This window comes from Tamandua tetradactyla, chromosome 3, assembly GCF_023851605.1.
Source record: "Tamandua tetradactyla isolate mTamTet1 chromosome 3, mTamTet1.pri, whole genome shotgun sequence".
Classification (NCBI taxonomy): domain Eukaryota; kingdom Metazoa; phylum Chordata; class Mammalia; order Pilosa; family Myrmecophagidae; genus Tamandua; species Tamandua tetradactyla.
The window spans coordinates 37,000,701-37,025,822 of record NC_135329.1 but is presented as its reverse complement, the minus strand read 5'-3'; the positions used below and the strand labels follow the sequence as shown (position 1 = coordinate 37,025,822).

Genomic DNA, 25,122 nt, shown 5'->3' with positions numbered 1-25,122 from the left:
CATGCCGCTTCCTTCCTCCAGGTCTTTAAACTTTCTCTTTGCTCATCTTGGAACCAGTATCTCTCTTTCCTCTGCAGAATAAATCTTCCTCCTTCTTTAGATCTCAATGTAGACTTCACTTCCTCTATTATAACTTCCCCTATACTCTAAAATAAGAAAAACTGCCCTTTCTACAAACTCTCATTGCCCTTATTTCAGCATGTACACATGCATATTACTTGATTTTCTATTTTCTCCATTTGACTTAAAGCTCATGGAGGATAAGGAATGTATGTGTTTAGAACTACATTCCCTGCCCCTTCATATTCCTTGAGATATAAAAGACCCTGAATACATATGTATTTGATGAATAAATATTTAGTAAATATATCAAATCACAGGAAACCAGCCTAAGTTCAATGGTGGTATTTTGTGATCAGATAAAAATTGGATGGGTCCGATTTCTATGCATATTTTGGACTTTCAGAGGATGAGACAACTTTTATATTACAGAGTGGGCTTTATTGATACTCATTAATTAATGGCCACAAAAAAGGTAGGCTTTGTAAGTGTCCACAATGTTTCCAGCATTTTTCTTCTATTATCAAAGTTAATTGCGTTTAATACAAGCTAAAAAATAAGCATTTAAAAAAAGTGTCTGGACAGCACTCTCTAGTGTAAATTAAATAGATAATTATGTAACTATTTCACAAATATTTAAAATTAAAAATTTCCTATTTTGTGATAATATCCTTCTCTACAAGCAGAAGGGACGGCATGTTAGAAGTCACATTTTATGAGATTATGTTTTAAAATAATTTTGTAAAAACTCTTCTAGAAAAAAATTTGTCACTATATTTCCTTATAATGATAAACAACTTTTAAAAATAGCATCTTTGCATTAATTAAATTGAAAAATATATTTAAATATTTATCATGAACCTGGCAATGTGAGACAATTCAAGGGACTTTTAGATTTCCTTTCAAAGAGTTTACAAAGAGCAAGGAAGATACAATATGTAGAAAGAATTTGAATTAGGGAATTAAAAAGTGGCATATGAATGACAGAAGATTTCAGAAAAAGGAATGGGAGGTTACTCAGAGAAGATCAAGAAATTCTTCATGAAAGTGTTATTTTTGAGCCAATGTTTGAAGAACATCTCATCTGAATTTCCAATCTTATATCTGCTATTGGTTGATATTTATTCTGTGTTTTCATCTAACTCAAGGATTAAATCCTCAGGTACAAATGTTCCCCCCAGGCTAAGTGCATAGCTCTTTTTTATATGAACTAAATCTACACATGGCTCTATTTCATGTCTTTTATATTGGTTTACAAAAGCTAATTTCTTAATTGTGTATTGTCATGTATTTGTTAGCTGTCATATATTTACAGTAATAACAGTGTATTTAAATGTAAGAGTGTATATTTATGTGTTGTGGCAGGGAGAGAAAAAGGAGAGAGAGAGAGAGACAGAAATAGGCTCTTGGAGAAGAATATTTAATTTCCTTTAAAAATTTTATTGAATGCTCCTATGGCACTTATATGTATGTGCCAGGTACTGCTTTAAACTTTAAAGTAACTCTATGTTATAGGTATTACTTCCTCCACTTTATAGGGAAGAACACTGAGACACAGAGAAGGGATGGAACTTCATTAACATCACTCAGATGGTAAGGGGCAGAGACAAATTTTGGTCTCACACAGTTCTTTCCCAGAGTCTGAGTTTTAAGTATAGGACTCTGGGGTCCCATGCAGTTTCCTCATTCATCCACTTTCATTTCTTACCCATACCTGTTCCTGGGCCCCTATCATGTAAAATTCCCTATTCTATTGACCTAGAAAAAGGGTACACATCTTCCAATTAAAAAATACAACTCTGTGAAGGATTCCCTGGTTACACCGCCAAAATCAGTCTTTTATGTTTTACTAATATTTCATTTCTATATGATAGTGTTACTTTCTTCCTTAAAGGAGTGTAGCTAATAAAGTTTCAGTGACAGCGAAAGTTCAAATACAGTCGAGAGGCTACTCTGGAGGTTGCTCTTATGCAGCTTCAGGCAGACCTTGCTACCTGTCATAACCTGCCAACCCCCAACCAGGACCATTCCAGCCAATCCTAAAGAACAACTGGGGTGATGTATAAGATTTCACAAGGGTTCCAGGCACTAGAGTAACTTTCCAGAAACCTACAACCTCCAAATGGGTCCCTGGTCCAGATAAATTCTGAAACCTAGAGGACCCAGCCTCTCTAGAACATCAAATAGTTCCATCTCCCTGCCCCATATCAGTGAAAGGCCCTTCCAATATGAAAATGTTAGAATGCCCATAAGGGTGACAGTGGAGTTATACAGCGAAGATAGGATTTAACAAATGAATATGAATGCTGGATCACTAAATTGGTATCTCTTTTAGTCTCCAGTATCTTAGAGCAGCTAGAAGTAAAAACCTAAAATTGTGGAACTATAACCCATGTCTATCTCTGAAATATATTCTACAAGTAATTATGGTACTGTGCTTTGAAATTTATTGCTTTTTTGTATATATGTTATTTTTCACCAAAAAAAAGGAAGGAAAAAAGTCAATGTGATGATAAAAAAATATTCAAGCCTTCTAGCCCCCTACATTCTGGATCAGCTAGAAGGTAAAATCTGAGAGGATCGTATGGTAGCCCATGACAAACTCCGGGATCTGTCCTGTAACTACTTGTTGAAGAGTGCTTTGAAAATGATTTCTTCTTTCTTTCTTGCTTTGTATGTATGTTATATTATACCATAAAAAATTTTTTAAAAAGCTAGTTATCTTGTAAACATTGTCTGCTTCATACTGAATTGAAGACTCATTGATTGCAAATAACTTGTATTTTTACCTTGTCATCCTGTCTGTCATCTTGTCAAAGTCAAAACGAAGTTTTGTATTGACTTCCAGTTACCAAGATGGACAATTCTAGACCTTTTCACTCCTCACTGTGTACCCAGTACTTAGTACAGAACAGACATACAATAGTTGCTGGGTATATGAATTGCTGGATCAGTGAGTGAGTATTAATTTATTTTTAAAGCTATAATTTAAGATAAAATTATTCAAGCATTTTAATTAAAAATAAATGACAGAAAGAAATTTGATTCAAGGATAATATTTATGTTAACTTGCATTTGTAAATTTAGTTGACTTGCTAATGGAACTAGCCTGGCAATGAAAAATGTTTTAGGCTATAATTAAGAACACAAAGTCATTACATAATACTTATGTCCCAAATAAATAGAATACAGGGGGAAGGAATAAGAACTATTTTGAATTTAATACAGAGAGATTTAATTATTTTTTATTACCTCTTAAATGCATGTTTACCATACTTTTAACACGATTCAAACTTGTATCCATTATAGCTTGGCAGATCTTATCAGCAGTTGTTTTCTAATTTGCAAGCTAGATAATTTCTAAATATGAGATGATACTTTATGTAAATGTATATGAGGACCATGGGTTTATTTAATATATATTTTAGATTTACTTCAACAAGCACTGTACAAACACTCAGTATTTTCCTTAAGACTCATATTTTAGAAGAGCGACTATTTAGGAATTATTCCTCAGTTTTAAAAGAAAGTTGGTGGGATAGTCTATACCCCTGATTGGGGCCAGATCAACAAGTTATAGCTACTTCCAGAGAATACTCAGTGGAGTTTCATATCAGATCAACAAGAACTTCTCAACTGCCTGTGTTGGAGAAATTCATTGCTGGACTCGGACCAAATGAACCAGGAAGCTTGGGTGGTTCAAAGCCCCGACTTAAATCTAGGGACTCTTCTCACTCCAAATCTGCTCTTCAACATACTTGCATCAACTATCAAAACCTGGGTTGGAAGTTTGAGTTCATCATTTATTAGTTTGTTAGTATTCCATGGATAATAATTTATTTGGTTCATGGTTGTAGTAGAAATCTAGAGATGATGTTTGTAACATCTGGCACATACATAGCACTTAGCAATTTTAGTATACATGGTCGACTTAAAAAAAAAACATTCAGGACATGGTCTGTTGAATAGAACAACTTATATCAGACCTGTTGAGCCCAATTAGAAAATCCAGACAAAATATTTTAAGAGATAATGATGTTTATTTAAAAAACAGGAGTTTCTAAAGTAGCAACAACTTGAGGAGCCAAAGTGTTAGAGAGAAAGATATCACAGAGAGCTGATCCCATTCAGGTCCACTTCTATTTCCTTGTGATTTTTCAATTGGGAAATATCCATAAACAAGCTAAGAGAAGTTTTCTGTAATCCCATTGGAGCTGAGGGAACAAATGGACTTGAGTGTACTTTAAAGAGGAAAGGCTCCAGTATCTACCTAAGGCTTTCAGTTGGGAATCTCTGACGGGTTATAGCCTAGAAAGGGTGCACCTGGCAATATATCAGCTCTTACAAAAGCTGAAATCTAGTTTATATTCGCTCAGATTTGGTTTGAATTAAAGTGGTCTGACTCAGCCTAATTTCCTGACAGAAGCAAAAGTAAAACCATCCCAGGGGAAATCTAATATCATCCAGAATCTCAAAGTATTCCTGCAATTTTTCTAAAAAAGGACCCAACAGTAAAAAGTAAAATATCCAATCTGTCAGAAGAAAAGACCAAAAGATAAAAAAACAGAAAAGAAAAACAGAAAAAGAATCTATTCAGTGGAAATTCAGATGTTGAAATGATTAATATATTCAAGATAATAGAAGATATGATAAGGAATGTCAGTAGAGAATTGGCACCTGTTGGACAAGTAATTAAACAGAAATTCTGCAACTGAAATGTCAATAAATAAAATTAAGAATTAAACAGCTCACGGCAAATTTGGCAGAGCTGAAAAGAGAATTAGAGAACTAAAAGAAATGGCAGCAAAAATACCTGACATACAGAGGAAAAAATGAAAAGAATTGTAAATGATGAAAGGGCATCAGATTATATCTACCACACTCCTGACCCCTTGCTTTCATTGATCACTAGCATTTAAACTAAATTTATTTTAGCATTTGTTCCCCATATTATTTATTTTTATTCCATATGTTCTACTCCTTTGTTGATAAGGTAGATAAAAGGAGCATCAGACACAAGGTTTTCACAATCACACAGTCACATTGTGACAGCTGTATCATTTTTTTTCTTTCCTGTGTTCGTTTTATTTCTTTTTCTATTGTCTTTTTATTTCTTTTTTCTGAATTAATGCAAATGTTCTAAGAAATGATGAATATGAAATTAAGTGATGATATTGTGAATTACTGATTGTGTATGTTGTTTTATATTGTTTTTTTAATTAATAAATAAATTTTAAAAAAGAGCATCAGATATTAAAGACAGACTACATTTATATAAAATTAGAACTTATCAAGTTATACCTAGCCTGCACTATTTACACTACTACACTATTTTTAAACATATACCCTATCATGTTTCCAGACATGAATGTGATTACTCATTTACTCATTTAATGATCCAAATCACACCTAGCTTCTTTCAAAAAATGAATAATATCTCAGCAGCTTTCCAGGAATGGCTGATATTTTAAGGAGCATATTATTTTTTAGTATCCTGTTTCACAATATTTCCACTAAGACTTTTGAGCCATGACTACTCTCTTTTGGTGACTGAAATAATTAAAAACAGCACTGAAATCTCTTTCTTGACTTTTACCAAAATTCACATCAAATACCACTACACCACATTCCCTAGAACAAAGTGCCCATGAAAGCGCTACTATTTTTAGAGACTTGGGTTTTACCACTGCACTTAACGTGATCCTCCATGGTAATACTGTACTGCAGTTGCCTTATATGCAAGTGTATCTTGCCACTAGATGATGGAAAGGTTTTCAACTTTGGAATCTAGTAAGTAGCATAGGATTTCACGTGGGTATTTAATATAAAATGTCTAACGAATAAACAATTAAGGACATGCATCCATAAATATGGCTATGAAGATCAATGGATGAAGAATCCACTATTCCTTAACATTATTTTGCCCATTGTGGAGAAGCAGCAAACTTGTATTGCTCCTTTCAAAGCTTTGCGATATCTTTAATAAAATGAGTTTCTTCAATCGGTCTGTTGAGCTACCTTGAAAAAGAGTCCTGGGGATTGATGCACAGTGAGATGAGAGCCTAACTTTATTTTGCTCACTTTTCCTTCAAAGGTAAGGACATGGATACATCTAAAACTATCAGTTTTACAAAGGATTGGCAAGCTCTTCAGACGGCATGTATGAATGTATGTGTGCATACGCCAATTTTTTCAAGTAGTTAAAATCCTAAAGAAATTCCTTTTGAAATAGAATCTTCTCTAGCTGTGTAAAGAAGAAAGAAGTTTTACTTACAAATTGTAGTCCCCAAACAAACTCACTTACTTACAAGGACTACGAGTCATGAACTCTAGCGTCTCTATTCTGGTTAAAAGATGTTGTCCATCTTTCAGTGCACCCTTTGAAAAGTAAAAAAAAAATAGGATGTGTTTTGAGTAGGCACTAACACAAATTATTATTTCAAAACTGATTTTGTGAGTGTGATTTTGGTAAATATTTTGCCTTTCCACTCCTCCTTAAATGCACAAAGGTTGTATTCTTTAACAAAATGTAAAAATGTCACCTCCTTAGAAATTGGAGAAGGAAGATCTTTAAAATGCATCCTCTGTGATAGGAAAAGATTGACTCTAGACTTCAATGTAATTCATTTTCCCCCAGATTTTGAAAGCCCATAAATAGTAACAAGAAACTTAACAGGAAAATGAAAGCATCTTCATTTAAACAAACAAACAAACAAACAAAGGATAGAAAAGAAAAAGATAACTAAAAAAAAAATAGAGCAAGAAAAAGCAGAACCAATAAATGTTTAATATTATGGAATGCCTCCGGGTTTCTTCTAGCTATAGTAGGTAATTTCTTTTTGAACTTCAGCTTATTTTAAATGCCTAATACATTGATGTGAAATACTTCCTTGGATATACATACATTGCAGTAAATGGAGATGAAATATATAGCATGTGTTTGTTACAAATAGAAGACCATCAGAAAAAGGACAGTGACTTTTAAGGTTTAACTAAATGCTGATATAATAAAAAGTAATGTACAAGTGTTTCAAATGTGCAGAGGGAAACTATATGGCTATTCTCATGCCAGACGCAAGGGAGCACTTTCGGATTCTATTTCTTTTCTGAGGAGGTTGGCTCATGTTTTCACAGAGTCAAGAGAGTGATCATGGAATAAAGGGTTTCACAAGGCCCTCTTCCCTTGGATAAAATATATATATACATAAGCATGTATGTATGCATACATATATATATATATGTCTGTACATGTAAATATAGTTTATATTTTTATTATATATTTATATTACTGGCAAAGAAATGAGAAAGAGTAAATATATTTTACTTAAACTATCAAATTTTAAATGTTCTAAAAAAAGACACTGTACTTTTTTCATTTCTCTCAAAAAGTATTTAATGGACAGAGAAATAAAAGTGAATATAACCATATTATTGTGATCTGAAAGAAAAGGAACATTTTTCTATTATTAGAAAATGAACAGTTATTTTATGTTACTAAACTTATATTTCTCACTCTTTATTAGAGAATATTGCCCACAACCCAAAATTATATGTTTTTCCTGCCTAATTTAAAGTAGTAACCATACTATTTCATTCTTCTGAAGTTTTTTGAACAAAAAAAAAAAATCAATGGCAGTGAGAAGATAAGTAGAAACTTTTTTTTCCAGTCCTAAAAATTAAAGGGTTAAATTAAAGATGATAAACCATCTACTTATCATTGTGTGGGAAAGAACGGGTGAAAAAGAAATTACCACTCCCTCCTCAGGTTGTGATGTGCATAATATATTCATATTATCTTTACAGTATGAGGATTGTTTATACCATTATTAGCTAGTTCATTATTTATTACCTAATAAATGTGCAATATTATTAAGCATGTGTGTTCACACTGCAAAGACCAAGAATAACTTTAATTTTTTTAATGGCTGTGATATGTTATTACTAATTGCAATAATCTTGGCAAAGAGGTGAAAAAATATAGTTGCCAACATAGAAAAGCATATATCATTTTGCTGTCAAAGAGTACCAGGTATATATTAATAGTTTCTGGAAGGCAGAGCATTAATGATTTTGAGAATATGACAGGAGCTTGGATGACTTTATTTTATACCTTCTAACACCATCTAAATATGTGATTTTGGTCAAACCCTCCATAGTTCATCTGGAGTTTGAGGTTCATAGGCTAATTTAATATTAAAACCACTTTCTGTTGTAAAAGTCAGTTTACAATTGTTCATCTAGTTTTTTTTTTTTTATGTTGCCCATGTTTACATTTATGAAATGTATAGTGGTTGAAAGTTATATAGGAATACTTAAAATAACATGCAATTTGCTTTCTAAATACTAGTGAATTTTACTCACGATCACTATTTATGCCATTTTTAGTAGATGAGACCAAGAAAACTAATCTGTGATTGAGAATATCATCTAGCATCATCCTTTAACTGCAGAGAGGCAGATTTTGGGAAAAGTAAGATTCTGGGAGGCAGACATTAGCAATTGGAATCTTTTCAATGAAAGCAAATGTTGCATCAAGGAAATTTAAAATAAATTCTAACATTTGAATATTTAATCAATCCTTTAAAATATTGAGAGCACTTTAGAATTATTGTGCTTATGCTATTAAATGGCAGCTGTTCAAAAGTGCCAATTAAGATTGTTCTGGTATGTAAAATGCCACATAAATTGTATTTCACATAAGGAAGTACCTAGCACATTGCCCAGAATCTTGTAGGTCCTCAATACCTGTTCACAAAAATAAAGTATTTATGATGAAGTCGTCTACAGAATAAATAAAGCTGTACTCAGAATGAAATCTTAAGAAAATGAGAAGTTCTTGGTAGCTGAGGTTTAATAGTTGTCACCATTGTTCTGGTTTGTTTGCTTATATGATTTTGTATACTTGAGAAGAGTGTTATTAACTAGTATTTTGAAGGAATTTTTTTCTAAGATGAACTGAATGTCTTTTTTTCTTTTAAATTTCTTAATTAGAATATATGGGATGTAATTTGAACTTTTCATGATAACTCAAATTTACTTTGCAGAATTCAGTTTTATACATTTCTCTCATGTGGTGTTGTTCTCAGGTCTTACCAGGCTCTGTAGAGCTGGAGACTTCTATTAAAAGTACACCTGGATGGCTCTTTTTAAGACCTTATGCCTGACCATTAGCCTTCCTTCCCTGCTGCCAAGAGTTTTTTTCCTGCAGTCAGTGTTGTTGTCTCCAATAGCAACTCTCAGAATGTGGTTCTCTCCTCTGCTATGTGTATTCTAAGTAGTCTGCTATTCCATCCAGCTTTAGGGCATTGAGTACTAAATGTATCCTTTCCATAGCTGTTTTGTGAGTGCTTATATTTACTGTTACTGGGTGAATGCAAATGAAAAAGTCATAAAAAATGTTCTCTTACGCTAATGAAATGTACGCTCACCAGGAGAAATAACTATATGTACAAACAAAGTGCCATGACAGTACAGAGAAATAAGTAATTCTGCCTGGGCTACGTCTTTGAAAAGTTTATAGAGAAGCCAGTTGAGCCAGGCCTTGACATATGGATACGATTATTTCAGGTAGGGAAAGCATGGAAGGAAAGACCATTTCACAATATGCAAAAGTCTAAGCAAAGCTAAAGTGCTGTTAAAATGGCATCGTAGATCTGGGAAATGTTCTAGGGTCTAATATGATAAATGATAGTGTGTTGGTTAAAACTGGTTCTACTACAAAAGTCTATCCTGGAACTTGGCCAAAGAAAAAATTCCACGTGGAGTAACCAGTAGAACTATGCCTCACCTTATCAATAAGAGATGATGCAGGATGGTAGGTTATTGCCAGATTGGAAAGACCTTATTTTTCACATAAATATTTGATGAAATTTACAGAAGGTGAAGCACAATGATAAGAGGCATTTTAAAAAATACTTCTGCTAGTATTGAGTGCAAAATCTTTAGCAATGAGGTAGCGGCAGCAGGGTTTGCTCACTGGACATCATTGTAATAATGCACACGAGAGAAAATAAAGGCAGTGTAGCTGGTAAGAAGGGTGAAATAAGATAGATATTTATAAGATGGTTTAATGAGACATAGACAAGGCAGTTGTTAATGCGAGTGTTTGGGTAGAGGGTGAAACCAATTAAAGGGGAAAGAGGCCACAGCTGATGCAATATGGTCAGGGCTGGGAATGATGAATTTTTCCATTCCTCAGACCTGTTGTATCTGAGGAATCTGAGGGACACGTCTGCACAGTGATGTGCTGGGAACAGTTTAACAATTTGCCCTTCGGGCAGGGGCAGGGGGCGGAATAAAAATATGATTTTTAGCATTTGTCAATTTCTATATTGTAAATATTCCCACCTTGGAGGACTTCAAGGTCCCAATTAGAACATTTTAATTTAAAAAATTGTGTGTCTTATTATAGTCTTTTTTCTAGTTGCATTAACTAGCACTTCCAGTAGAATATTACATAACAGCACTGAAAGTAGTACATTTGTCTTTAATTGGAATGCTTTGGAGGTATTCCATTAAAATCATACTAAATATTTTTTAATGTATTCCTGTTTATCTTAGCTTATTTCCCTTTATTAGAGAATGTATTTTAGTTTTGACTAAGTTCATAAAATTCAATCAGAGATGAGTGCTGAATTTATCTAACACCTTTCAAATTTATATTTAATTAATAATATGGTTTGCTATAATCTGCTAGAATATTAAATTCTTTATTAAGTAATCATTGTTTTATTGCTAAACTGAATCTCACTCTTTGTATTTTAATCTTTTTAATTTACTTCCAAATTCTAAGGTAATAGTTACTTATGTTTAGAATCAGCTTGTTCTATGTGATATTTGCTGTGGTTTTCTTATTTGTGTTTTCTTAAATTTTTACATGAAATTAATAAAATATTTATAGAATACATTTTCTCTATATTTGGAGGCATTTTACAAACACAGGAATCATCTCACCTTTAGATGTTTTAAATAACTCATCCATACCAGTCCTTGGTCCCATTACTTCTTTAACAGGGATTGTAGTTGATCAGTTTTTATGATCTTATGAGAAGCAGGTGTTCAATGAAAGGGAATGAAAATAGACACTAAAGAACCTGTTAAATTTCTATTTCTGGAAAGCAAGGGTAACAGGATTTCTGCAGGGATATTAGCATTAATATGATTTCCTCATTTAACCATCTCTTTTTAACATGTACATTGCAAATTAATCAAATGCTGTAGCATTGCTAAAACTTTGTTATTGTGATAAAATTTAGCTTAATAATTTTTGTGCTAATTATGTTTTTTGGCATGCTGTTTCATCTCAATAAAAATATACTTAAAATGGAGTAATGGCCATTTAATGAAAGTGCAAAATAAAAGGGAATGCTTTTAGAGTCTTGGATTAATTTTCAATTATAAATAGGCTACAAAGTGACCATTTGTAGCACTTAAAGTTTATATATAAATTGCACTTCATAACGAAGATAGAAAACAACTGATGACAAAGAATAGTTTTTATTAAAAATATGTAAATTGCACTTCATAACAAAGATAGAAAAAAGCTAATGACCTGACTTTCATGATCAGGATCCTTAAAGCTCTAAAAACATTTAGTATAGAAAAGTCATAATAACAGTTTCCATTTATTTAGCACCAACTGTATACTAGCTATCTCTATATATAGGATCTCTTTTACATCTTCCAATAGTCTTTAGGTATGTGCAGCATCATTTCCATTTTGCAGAAAAGGTAGCATATTCATGGAGGTTAAATAACTTTTCTAAAAATCATATAGATATTGAGAAGCAAATGGGCATATGAATGTTTTCTTTCAACTTGAACAACCTTTTTTCTCTGCTGCCTATCTCATACTCATATACTCAAAACGACATGTGTAAAGCCTTGCAGCTTAACATTTCAAAATTTTAAATGCATTTTCACCCAGAAGTCTTTCCTCACTAGACTATAAGCTCTTTGAGGAAAGTTATATGACCTTATATATGATTGCATCCCCAACAAAATAGATAATTAGCTAGTGTGCAATTTCTTAATAAGTACTTATTTTACTAATATAATGGATTATTTAATAAGAATGTAATTGAAAGCAATATAGAAAGTTGTTTGAATGTCTAGATTAAATAATATATTCAGTGGTTAACACTTTTTTATATTATATGCCCAAGAATTCAGAGCAAGTCAATATATTTTGGTACCTCAGATATACTGTGATTCATTCTTGGAACCGAGTAACTAAGCTCAGAACCGTAAACATAACGTGAAGTGGTTACTATATCTTTAATAGTGTTCACATTTAAAAAGTGTGACATTTTCCACAACCCTCACTTAGAATGCCACAGTAAAATTGTGTTATCAGTTAATTGCTGAGACATCTTAAAATGTAAGTGCTTAAGAATAGAACTCTATTTCACTTGAGTTCCTTTTGCTTAATACTATAAATTAATTTATTTTTCTTTTGTTTATTTATGCATTCATTTCTTTTTCCAACCATCCATCCATCCTTCCTTCCTTCCTTCCATCCTTCCATCCATCTATCCGTTCAAAACATTTGTTAAATCTTTATAGCATACTAGCAAGCAATGGAAGTCCTGATAAGAGTATTCTGATCCATGGAGACAAGGCTTCTCCTGAAGACCTGACAAGCAGTGGCTCTTTTCTCCAACATCTAACACAAACTTGCCTTGTAAACACAGTTGGTATAATTCTAAATATTACTTCATGAACATTGTTCTTTTTCTGCTTAAGTATTCCTTGAAAAATGTCATTCTTATCTCATTTTCCTCAATTTCTATCACAGGATATTTTAGTAACTTTTCTCTCTTCCACTCTTGTTTTCCTTCATGGATATTTAAACACTCCCTTTACTTCTCTGTTCCTTGACCCTTTCACATTGTATGATTCTGGAGTCAGTCAACCACTCTTAGTCACATTGTAGATGTTGTCATTATTAAAAATATGCTATCTCCAAAATCTTAAATTCCTATATTCCATACCTTCCCATAACTGCATCCACTATCCTATATACATCTACTTTCTTTTACTCTGCTTTTCCTTATACAATTATGATGGATGAACTGTCCTTGTTCCTCTCTATTCAAAGCTAACTTCTCTTTGTACTACTGTAATTGATGTAAATGATGAATACAGTTCCAGGTTCTAAAAGGCTGTTTAACAGAATAACTAAATGTGGAACAATATGTAATCCCTGGCATCAAGAAATTTGGTTTTGGTGAAAGTGATGCATAGACAAAGAAGGAACTCTCAATGCAATTTATTAATAGTTCTGGAGAAAAGGTAGGCAGCACAGAGGAGGGATGCCTAACCCAGACTTCAGGATTGCACTTTGTAAAGATCCCCAAAAGAAGAGTCTCAGGAGACTTTCTGGAAAGATACTTTCTGAACTGAATCATCAGAGATAGTTTTCTACTCCTATCTAAGCAAATATCGAGACATTGTCCAGTATGCACATTATTTTCATTATAGATTTATATAACTTTAAAGTTTATGAGCAATGCTTAGAGCAGTATTCCTTAACAGTAGTAATTTTCTCCTCAAATAAAATATCCATCTGTATTTTTTAAATATGTATAAATATTAGGGATTAACTCCCTGAAATTGATAATTTCTCCCTAAATCAATGCTGCATTGTCTTTGTTAACTCTGTTATTGTTGTTGTTATTTCCTCATTTCAATGTTTCAAGGCAGATTCTAACTGCAGTTCATTTAAGCAAAGCTCATTTTCAGAGAAACACTAACATTAACTGAAAAACACAAAGTAAAATATGTTTGATATCTAGCATTTGAAGACACAACAAGCAGATTCTTCTCCTTAGTTAGCATTTGCAATTTAAAAAGATGCTATGTTAACTGACTGAATAAAATGGCAAAGTTTGCAATTTCTGATTATTGTAGTGGTGATACAGTATGCTATTATCCTTTGCTTCATAATTTGAAAAAGACATATGAACGCATTATCTCTTTGGAACCCTAAAGTAACCCTGCCAAAGAGACAAAAAAGTGGTCATCTCATTTTGCAGATCTAAAGAAGCGTGAGGTATGTTGACCTGACCAAGGTTATAACCCAATCTAGTCTCATCTTCAACCTTCATGTAACCTACTTTTTCTAATAGACTTTCATCAATTATATTGTCTGTGTTTTAAAAATTATCGTTGAGCATTTTCTGAGTTTGGACTTGCCAGTTCTGTCCATTCACAATGGAACTTTTTAAAAATTCATGCAGTCTTTTTCGTGGCACCTCAGAGGTGATTGGCTCCCTCAGCATGATATTGAACATCTCCTTCCCAGCTCCCAGCTGCCAGAAGCTCACTGAGTGGACAATGAATGCAAACCATGTACCTTTTATGAGAAGCGAATGGCCACAGAAGTTGCTCCTGATACTCTGGGCAAAGAGTGAAAAGGCTATGTTTCCCGAATCAGTGGTGGAAACCACAAACAAGGTTCCCCCAAGAAACAGGGTGTCTTGACCCATGGCCGTGTCCACCTTTTACTGAGTAAGTGGCATTCCTGTTAGAGACCAAGGAGAACTGGAGAAAGAAAGCACAAATATGTTTAGGGTTGCATTGTGGATGCCAATCTGAGTGTTCTCAACTTGGTTATTATAAGAAAAGGAGAGAAGGAAATGCCTGGACTGCCTGATACCACTGTGCCTCGTTGCCTGGGGCCCAAAAGGGACAGCAGAATCAGCAAACTTTTCAATCTCTCTAAAGAAGATGATGTCCACCAGCATGCTGTGGACACACTTAACATGCTAAATATATATTACATCTGTTTAAGTGTATGGATTATAATTAAACACCAACAGCATTTTTATTTCCTGATATGTTTTTCTTTCCAAAGAAACCCCTGAACAAAGAAGGTAAGAAATCCAGGACCAATGCACCCGAGGTTCAGTATCTTATTGTTCCATGTATCCTGCAACATGAGCAGGGGTATGTTGCCCTGAACAAACAGTGTACTAAGAAAGATAAGGAAGAGGCTGTGGAATATGCTAAACTTTTGGCCAAGGGAATGAAGGAGGCCAAAGAAAAATGCCAGGAACAGAAAGTCTGTCCTCTCTGAGAGCTTCTACTTCTAAGTCTGAGTCCAGTCAAAAATAAGTTTTTTTAAGAGTTACAAAAACAAAATAAATATTGGTATTTCAGTTATACTGGAGCAAAAAATGTTTGGGCATAAATGTTTCTGTCCTCAAGAAATATACAGTCTAGTGAGAAAAACACAAAAATGAGCAAAATTATCTGGAAAATATGGATGCATCAATAAAAAAACAGTATCATAACCTATTTATTACAATTCTCATAGGTGTTTAAATTACCCTTGGTTTAAGGATAAGTGATGTTAAACTCAGAGGGATGTCCATAAACTGCTACAGTTAATAAGTGACTGATTCAGAATTCAAACCTAGGTGTATCTGGAGCTAAAACTCGAATGATCTCTGCACTTGCTACCTCCCATAACGCTGCTCACATGCAACAATAAGAAATCGCTCAGTCTAGGAAGGGGCTAGATCTCCCAACGCTTCTTTAGTAGGGGTCATATCACCATGGTGTGGCCAGCAGAATGTAGGTGGAAGTGACCCACATAAATCTCCCACATGTTTTCTTTCTTCTCCCTTGGGCCAGCTGGATTTTTATCTCTAGGATGACCTTGGAAGCCATACATAGAAAAACTAAGTATAGATATAGATTTAACTATAGCTCTAGTATTGCTGCCAAAAGTGCATATAGATACACAGTTATTAATATTGATGTGAAGACATCACTATAGATGAATCTATTTCTTTGTTTTTTGAAAAAAAATGAGTTCAGGTATTGCTTTTCCCTAAATTCTATTAACAAATTTATTATACCAAATATATATTACATCCATTTAAGTGTATGGATTATAATAAAACACCAATAGCATTTTTAATTTCTGACATGTTTTTTTCCCCAAAGAATCCAATTCTATGGTTGAATTCTACATCAAGCTGCATTTGTCTAATTAAATTCCCAATATTACCATAGACTAAGTGAGATGTTGACAAAACTCTTTCAGAAAAACGGGATCAGTCTTCTGTAAAATCTTATCTGTTCTTTAAAGAAATTAATGCATAAGGTAAGTACTTAGTAGACTCAAACTTTAGAAGAAAAATCCCTCAATATTGACCAATTTCTATGTCTGAAAGAAGAAATTCCATCTCACATTTAAGCAAAAATATTCATATTTCCACATATGTACTGAGTTTTGAAGAGGTTCTCTTAGTAAAATAATAATAATGTAATGTACAAATGAATCCCAAAGAAATTCTCCTCTTAATTTGATTAAAGAAAAAAACAACAGCAATACATGGAGAAAAACAAGCTAAAACCAAAAGTCTGGGCATACACCTGGGTCTTGTTAATTTCCACAGTTTTTTAAACTCAAAATAATCTGTGTGTTTCCTTTAGAAGATTGAATTGCTCCTCTTATTTAAAGTGCCCCATCTAGTATTTGTCGTCATTTTTCACACTGAAGTTAAAGGGAATCATAGTCTATGGGGTTCAGACTAAAGTGCGGACTCCCAGGGGAGTCATTGAAATGTCTGTTACTTTTGACAAGTTTCATTAACTGAATTTGTATAGTTTTTCACATCTTTTGAATTTGTACAGTTCGTCAGTCCATGATGTACCTCTGCCTGCTTCATCCCTTTTGGTGCTGAACCTTGCTACGTTGGTAAGGTGAGTGTTATATTTCAGAAGAAGAGGAGAAGAAGGTCGAGAGATATTAAATGGCATTCTACATTATACACCTGATAAGAAGAAGTATTAAGAGGTGAATTCAGATTCAATATTTTTCTACCAGCATTCAGCTTCTTGGAATACTAAGGGAGATTGTATAATTTTCTTAATTATTTCTACACATCTTAATCATTCTTTCAACAGAAAATCTCCCTTAAAACCTTTAGAAGTGAACCTACAGTAATGTCTCTGGATGAAATGCAATAAAAAATAATTCCCATCAATATGTTAATTGTTCCTGCAAATCATGACTCTTATTTGGGGTTAATAATGATACATGAGTTTAACGACAATACTTACGTATAAAATGCTATTTGCAGTTAAGTTTCTAAAAACCATATGTAAACATATTCTTGCTCAGTATTTAATTTAGCTCCTCTTTTTCAGCCAAGAACCTGTTACGATATCAAAATGTAATTATTCAAGATTGTTGCCTTTCATTGTGTTTGGGGTTCAGAATCATGACTGCATTAATCAAACTTTTTGCCAGAGATGGGATTTGTCCTTGATGATCTGTGCCAGAAGCGAATAAAGCTTCCCTGTGGCGCTGTCTAGAATACTTAAGCAACAACCCTCATCATTTTTTGTGGCCAGCCACCAAAAGTCTTATCTAAACTAACTCCAGCCAATCTAAGGTGTACCTTAAAAAGCACTTTCACAGAGATAAATTTTTAAATTGCTAAAATGTATATCACAGCTTTGTAATCAGAATTTTGAAAAAAACATGGGAACAATTTCAATCTTTCTAACTATCTATCAGTCTAGCTATCGATATATCTATCTCCTTATATGTTCAGTTAATTTAAGACAATGATCAAAGATGTCTTGACTTTACAAATAAGGCAATGAACCCAAATAGTAATGCTAGCCCAAATGAACTTACCTCAACAAAAACAACAAAAAGTTATTTCACAAGGTTAGCTATATTTAATCAATGAACTGAAACGGAATTATCTATGACCAACTCTGGGATCGTGTGTCAATTTCTATTAGATTTCCTCATAAATACCTGAATAAAACAATCAAGGTGAATGCGAGATTCTATGACATCTACTTTCAGCCATGAGCTTCAATAGTTACAATCTGCTCCATATGGAAACCCATATTTTGCATGACTAAGTCCCACCACAATGAGAATCTGTACCCAAGAGTAGTCTACACTAGGTTATATGTTTATTGAAGAGAACTAAGTGCCATGTATGGCTGGCTTTTTGGTGCATACATTTGAGCTTAAATTGAACATTCATCCATGAAAGCCAGCAAAGGTTCAGTCATGGAAACCCAATTATGTAAATCATGAATAAGCGGGCCACTCTGAATATGGAGAGAAGCTATTAATATCCCACAGAATAGTTAGGAATTTACCTAATTTATCAGGAAGTCTGAATATTTAAATTGGAACTAAACAGTGCACAGCAGAAAAATTACATTTGCAAACAGTATAATTATCCCTTCAAAAAAGGGGATGGGAGGCACAAGTACAAATCATCAATAAAACCAAACATTAAATAACCTACTACTACCATATTCTTTTTAAAAAATCCCTCCTTCAATTGTTCAATATGTGTTTTTACTTTGAATATATACATTTTTTACTTTGAATATATATATATATTCCTTCATATGAGTGATCTTTTACTTTGAAACAAGTAATGCTGCTTGTTTAAAACTCACCACTTTAAAACATTGGCAGATGAAATTCAATGGTGTTAAAGCTCACATGTTTTAATTACTGTGTGAGGGTAGAGCTAAATGAGATGAAGTAGAAGCATTTGGAATGTTCCCGAGATCACAACTGAGAGAAGGAAACATGCTTATGATGGAAGAATAGCTGAGATATTCAGTGGCAGAGCCAAAGAACAGACTGAGGTGTTATGAAATATGTAGTCCAGACACTGAGCTGACAGCAATGGTAGGGGTTATTTCTATTTTGGAAGCACTAGGAGGAAGTGGATATGTGAATTCATATCTCCCATTCATGATTGATCTTGCTAAAATGACTTGCAGTAATAACTCATACTAATACTGGGCTTCTGAACTGCAGGACATTTAACTATCACTTGGCCCAGTACTAAAATCAGCATGCTTTGCATGTCTAAGAGTTGGATGGAGAAACTGCTTCATTCAGAAATAAAAGTGAATCTCAGGAAAGGGACTGTGCCTTGGAAATACAGTCTGTTTAAAAGATATATGTATTTTTCACTTACTGTGAAGGAAATGGTCAAAGAAATTGGGAGAAAAAAAAATGCTGGAGTTAATTCTATGCCAGAGGTGTGGGTCCCAACTTGTCTCTGGCTCTTTTGGTTCACAGTCGTGCTCATGGCTGTTATTCTTGCTGTGATTACAATATCATCCCCTGCCAAGTCCTTTGCCACTCTCAGTTCTGCATGTGGCTGAATACAAGGCCAAAGGAAGGTGGCCAGTGGCAGCAGGACTGTGAGCTGCTGAAAAACAACTCGGTTCTCGCAAGGACCGGGTAATGTTTGAGAGCCCCTTGAAATTAGCAGAACAGAGACAAACCATGGGATTAAGACTGCAATAAACCACCATGTGTCCCATTCACTTGGAGGAGTCTTGTATGTAATATTATATTATTAATATAATTTTATTATATCCTCCACTTTACGTAGGGGAACACTGTTAAAAATTAAAATAATCATAAAGGAAACAGTAACATCTCCAAAAAATAGGAAATGCCTTTTACAGATTCAGAAATAGTATGTTGCTTTAATTTAAAATAAACTCATAAAAATATTTCAAATCCAGAACTTTCTCCCTATTATATTTAGGAATGCTTAACTCCAGTGTAGGTAAGTAGATCTTCCTAATATGTAGTACATGCATTTTTGAAAGTCGCTAAAGATGTAAATTGAATTTTTGTGATGTAGCACCATATTTAAAGGAACCCAATGGTAAAGTCTGAAGACTAAATAGTAACTCTTCAGTTTCCTTTTCTTTCATTCATTCATTCATTCATTCATCCTCCCAAAACATATCTATTGAATGCTTATAATGTTTCAAGCACTGAGGATATAGTGACTAGTATAGCAAGTATTCTGTCCTTGCATTCAAGAAGGCCAAACCTAGTTGTAGGAAGATTGGAGGGAGATATTGAACAAATGAACAAGTGAATATAAAATACTTCAGTTGGTGATAAGTAAAAAATTTTAAAGAAAAGATATAACAAAAACATATGTGAGAAAATATAGAAATGTAAGGCAGTGAAGGAGTACATGGTGACTGTACTCCTTTATACTGTTTTATAGAGAATGGTCAAGAAAGACATTACGACTACCGTAATAGGTTATTGAACACCTGAGGAAAGTGAGAGAGCCCTTGTCAGGGAAAGGGTAAGCCAGGTGGAGTTCCCAGGGAGAAGGTATGCTTGCATATTCAAAAAGAACAACACAAATGATGATGTGGCTACAATGAAGACGGTGTGAAAGAGGATGATATGATATGTCTACACAAAGGACCATGTAGGACCTTGCAAGGCAGGGTAAGGAATTTGGCTTTTTGCTTATGGAAAGACAGTGAAGAGTTTTGAGTAGAAGAGTTACATGATCTGATCTTAACTGTAAAAGAAACTCTCTGGCTGCCAGTTGAAGAAGGTTATCATCAACATAAGGTTGGAAGCAGGGAGATGGGTTAGGAGGCTATTGTGACGCAGATAAGTGATAGTGGTGGTTTAGATGAGTAGTAGTAGAGGAGACCATGAGAAGAAATCATTTTTTACATCTATTTTGATGGTAGAACTGACATGACTTGTTGATGGGTTGAACAAGGTATATGAGAGAAAGAAAGTCAAAAATGTATTTTATCATTTGATGTTTCAAGTGTTGAGTTTATGTAATATACTCTCACACTGTAATTAAAGGCTACACTTCTCCATCATCAAGGAAGGAAAATCATGTTGTATTTATCCTATAAATAATGAATTATCCCTAACAATCACCATAATGAAAGTTTAATTATCATTCATAAAACATCCTGGAATCTTTTTCGTGAACTATGGAAATTATGTATTCTTCAGGTGTTTTTTAAAGTTCAATATGCAACAATGTGTTTTCCTTTATGAATGAATACATTTACTTAAGTTCATTTTCACTGCATTTGAACATATATAGTTTTGTGTGTGATGCACTTGAAATCAATGCTATGACATAATGGCAAAAGAAGAGATCATTTCTTACAAGATTAGGGACTGGATAGCATTTGTATATTTTTTTGTTTTAATTTACCATTTAAAAATGTATTCGAAATACAACACTATGGCTTCTTTAATTGAACTCTGGAAAATATTGTCATAGTTGTCTTCATCCAGGTGTTGAAAGGAATACGGCCTACATAAATGGCTTAGAATATGGAATCACAGGAATTGGCTCAAATTTGAGATCTCACATCCTTCACATTTTTTGTGTGTTTTCATTTATATAATGAAATATTTATCTAATGATTTTGACCCTCTTTTCTAGCTCTGATATGTTTAAATTCATTAATAGATCCATGTATTAATTCAATAACTTAGCCAATATACATTGAACAACTCTGTTTTCTATATTTTGCAAGATATAGTATTCTGTCCAGCACAGTGAATGGTATAATCAGAGTTACTGCCCTCCTAGAATTTGATTTGACTATCAGAATGAAATATTTTTAAATTGTCATTCTTAATAAGGCAGTAAATTGCAAAGATTGTATGCTGTAAATTTTACAAGAAAATATGACAACAATAGAGCAATTAAAATATGGAAACATGAAAAATAATCAAGCAAAGAAAGGTAGGGAAGAAGTATTGCACCAGAAAAAAAAATAAAGCTTGGGAACCCATTATAACTGAACATAAAACAAGGTCCTGGGTTTTCTACTAGCTATGGCAAAATGGACAATTGATCATATATGGAAATTATATCATCTAAAATAAAAGGAAAAATCTATTTTAAAGGAATTTATAAGGAAAGTATTTATATGCTGGATATTAACGTAGCGGACAGTGCCTTCAATAACTTTGCCAAAGCTGTAGGGACAACCATTGAGTTGTGCCAGGCTCCTGGACAAAAAAGTCATATTCCTGCCAAATTCCTCACCATAAGGATTAGCCCATTTTTTCAATTGTTCTTTTTTTCAGGAAAAGTTTGTCACTTAAATGTCAGTAGGTTATCAAACTCTTTTGTTATTTCTTTCTACTACTCCATTTAAAATGAGGGTGTTAGCAAGACTTTGGAACCTCTGATAGAAGTAGCAAAAGCTACGTCCTTTTTAGAGATCAAGTAAGAGGTGCTAGAAACGGTGCCCGAATCCACAAAATTGAGCAGTGCCCTTCTAGTATTAAATTCGAAGTACCAGGCACTGTTCTAAGCATGTTAATGCACTAATCATTTAATCCTCAGCACACATCCATGAGAAAATGTTCAAATACATATTTATCTTATGAAGATAAAAAACACAGAAGGGAGTAGGTGTTTTCCATAACACAGAGAGTTAATAAGGAGTCAAAATACATAATGTATTCTATAGCCCAAACCTGAGCTCCAATCATTATGCCATATATATTAATTATGCCCCATAAAGTTAACTTATTTAATGATTTGCCATTCATATCTTTTCTCTTTGTTTTAGTTAATATATGATTACTGAATTAGATTTCACTGAACTCAGAAGTACCTAATCATAAAGAGGCCATTTGATTGATCTGATACACTAGTATTTCATTCATTCAAAAATTAAGGTCTAGGGTTACAAGACCTTAAATTGAGGTCTAATGGTTCTTCATGACTAAAACTGCCAACTATGTAAGTTACTTAACCAAATAATACTCCTTATGTGACAAGAAATCGCAATGTTGTGCATACATATTAGTATAATCAACAGCATGCATGGCCAAAACCCTTAGGTAATTTTGTTTTTGAATAATTTTAACAATTTTTAATTGTCCATGATGGGTGATAAGAATAAACTCCTCTGCTATAAATTACACTTACTGAAATCTTTTTAAACCTAAAAAGATTGCATGCTTCCCTTGGAAAAGAGCAATATTTTTTCCCCTCAAAAGTAATTACCATTTTTTTGCCTAACTACAGAAACTTCAAAATAGGAGGCAAGAGATAATTGCCTATTGTCCCTTCCCCCGGATGTGATTATTATTACTATTTGGTTATATTTCCTTCTAGGCTTCTGTCCATGGATTTATGTATATATGTACACAGACAATTGTGAAACAAAAATGGAATTTTACTACAGATACTATTTGTTAATATGCCTTTCACTTATAATTAGTTATAAAAATCTTTTAAATATCAATAAATATAGATCCTTCTCATATTTCAGTGACTATTTAGCATCACACTATATGGTAACTCAGCGACATATTTAATCATTCTCCTTACCACTAAACATTTAATCTGTTCACAGATTTTAATAGTAAACATCCTTGAATATACATCTTTTTCCAATTATTATTTTTTTTCAAATAACCTAGATAAAGTAAAACTACATAGATGTATTAAGGCTTCTAATGTATAATGACTTCCTAAAACTCATATTCAAACTTCCCCTAACCCAACAGCATATAAGTATCACTTTCTCTTTTACCTTCTATAAATTTGTCATTGTTAAGAGAAAATGGGCTTCTCCTAATCATCGACTGAACATTTCTTTTATTGTGAAAGAAATTATCTTTCATATTATATTTTCATATTATTAGTGACTTTATTTCCTCACTTGTGAGTATTCTGTTCAAATGTAGCAGAATTATTTAAAATTTCATTTTGCTTTGTACAAATATTCTAACTGAATGCCAGTTTAAAATGGTAATTTTTCACCAACGTCAAAGAGCCTAACGCATTTACTATGCAGCTTAAAGGTCGACTGGAAATCAGTTACCAATTTCATTTTCCTAATGAATGACTGATGAATTTAGCCCTCAATTTGGGATAATTTGCTTTTCTTTTGCTTCTAAGTGCTGAGTTCTAAAATAGGTAACTTTTGATAATTTAATATGAAGGAAAAGAATGCCATATTTTCCTGTTTCTTCACTGGAGCTAGAGGTAGAAAAGGTCTGAGGCAGAAAGCTATCTGCTCTTCCTATGTAATGGTTGTGTCTTACACTGAGAGCAGAGATCACTCAGGGGAAGGGCATCCCTTCCTCAAGGGCAGAGAAGCTGCTGCTATTATAGGTAACGACCCTGAACATTGATGTTCTGTCATGTGAATGGTACACACACTGTTTCAAGTATCTTTTTACTGCTGTTGTTTCCAGCACAGGCTTGAAGAAGTGAAGGAATAAGTAAATGAGTGAGGGCATGAATCTGGGCCAGCAATAAAATTCAGAACCAGTGAGAATTGGGACATACTCCCTCGGAGGTGTAGTGCATTCGTGTCCTATAACCCCACGCTACTACTGCCTCCAACCCCATACCAAGCACTCCCTGCTCTCTCAATGCCAAGGCCAATGTGTTTGTGTGTGCACACACATATATGCCGAATAACCAGCAGCAAAACCACAGATAACTGGCTCTTCTTTGCTTTGATGATTTCAGTTAGGCTAAACAATAGCACAAATCTAACTGAATCAAAGAACGTTAGAATATTTGCTTATTGTTCTCTGAACATAAAAGGAGAAGATGTCTTATGTATTAATTACGTGAAGATTTTTGATTGATGGTGTGAAACAGTGACTAAAGATATAACTGTCTTTGCAAAAGTGCTCTAAAAATTGAAATAGATTCCTCTGAAAATTCCAGTGTTAGAGGACTAGAAGGATACAACTTTACACAGGCTAGCCATGTTAGATATGTGGTTTCTTCATTGTTAATTTCTTTTCAAAGCTTGTTTCATAGCTGCATATAAACAACCAGGCACAATTCTAAATGGGAGTCTACTGAAATTCACTTAAGAGAGTAAGGACTACTCCACATAATTTAAATAATGTCCAATTTGTAAGAAAGACACAAACGTATGAAAATGGTAAAAATTGTATTTAAATGGCAAAGCGATGGCAACAGACATACCGCAGATGTTTCTGGGTGATAAATTAGAATTGTGAACCTGGGGCTATTGCCTCCAGGACTAAGTATGCAGTTTTCTGAGAAGACCTACAACCTATTCAACCCAGGCCTGGAAATAAATCACCAGAGTAAATTTAAACTCTGAAGTATTCCATCAGTGAATGCAACTGTAAACCAGACTCACACAGTAATTAACGTTAAGTGATCTTTTTCTGCTTTCTCTTTGCTAAATGATTTGAGGAAGGCTTGCTTGACAACTCTACCAATTATACACAACAAA

At 33.6% G+C, this 25,122-nt stretch overlaps 1 pseudogene; it reads left to right on the top strand.

Moving 5' to 3' along the window:
* Window positions 1-14,340: 14,340 nt before the first annotated feature.
* Window positions 14,341-15,177, top strand: LOC143676030 (small ribosomal subunit protein eS6-like; annotated as a pseudogene).
* The last annotated feature ends 9,945 nt before the right edge of the window (window positions 15,178-25,122 follow it).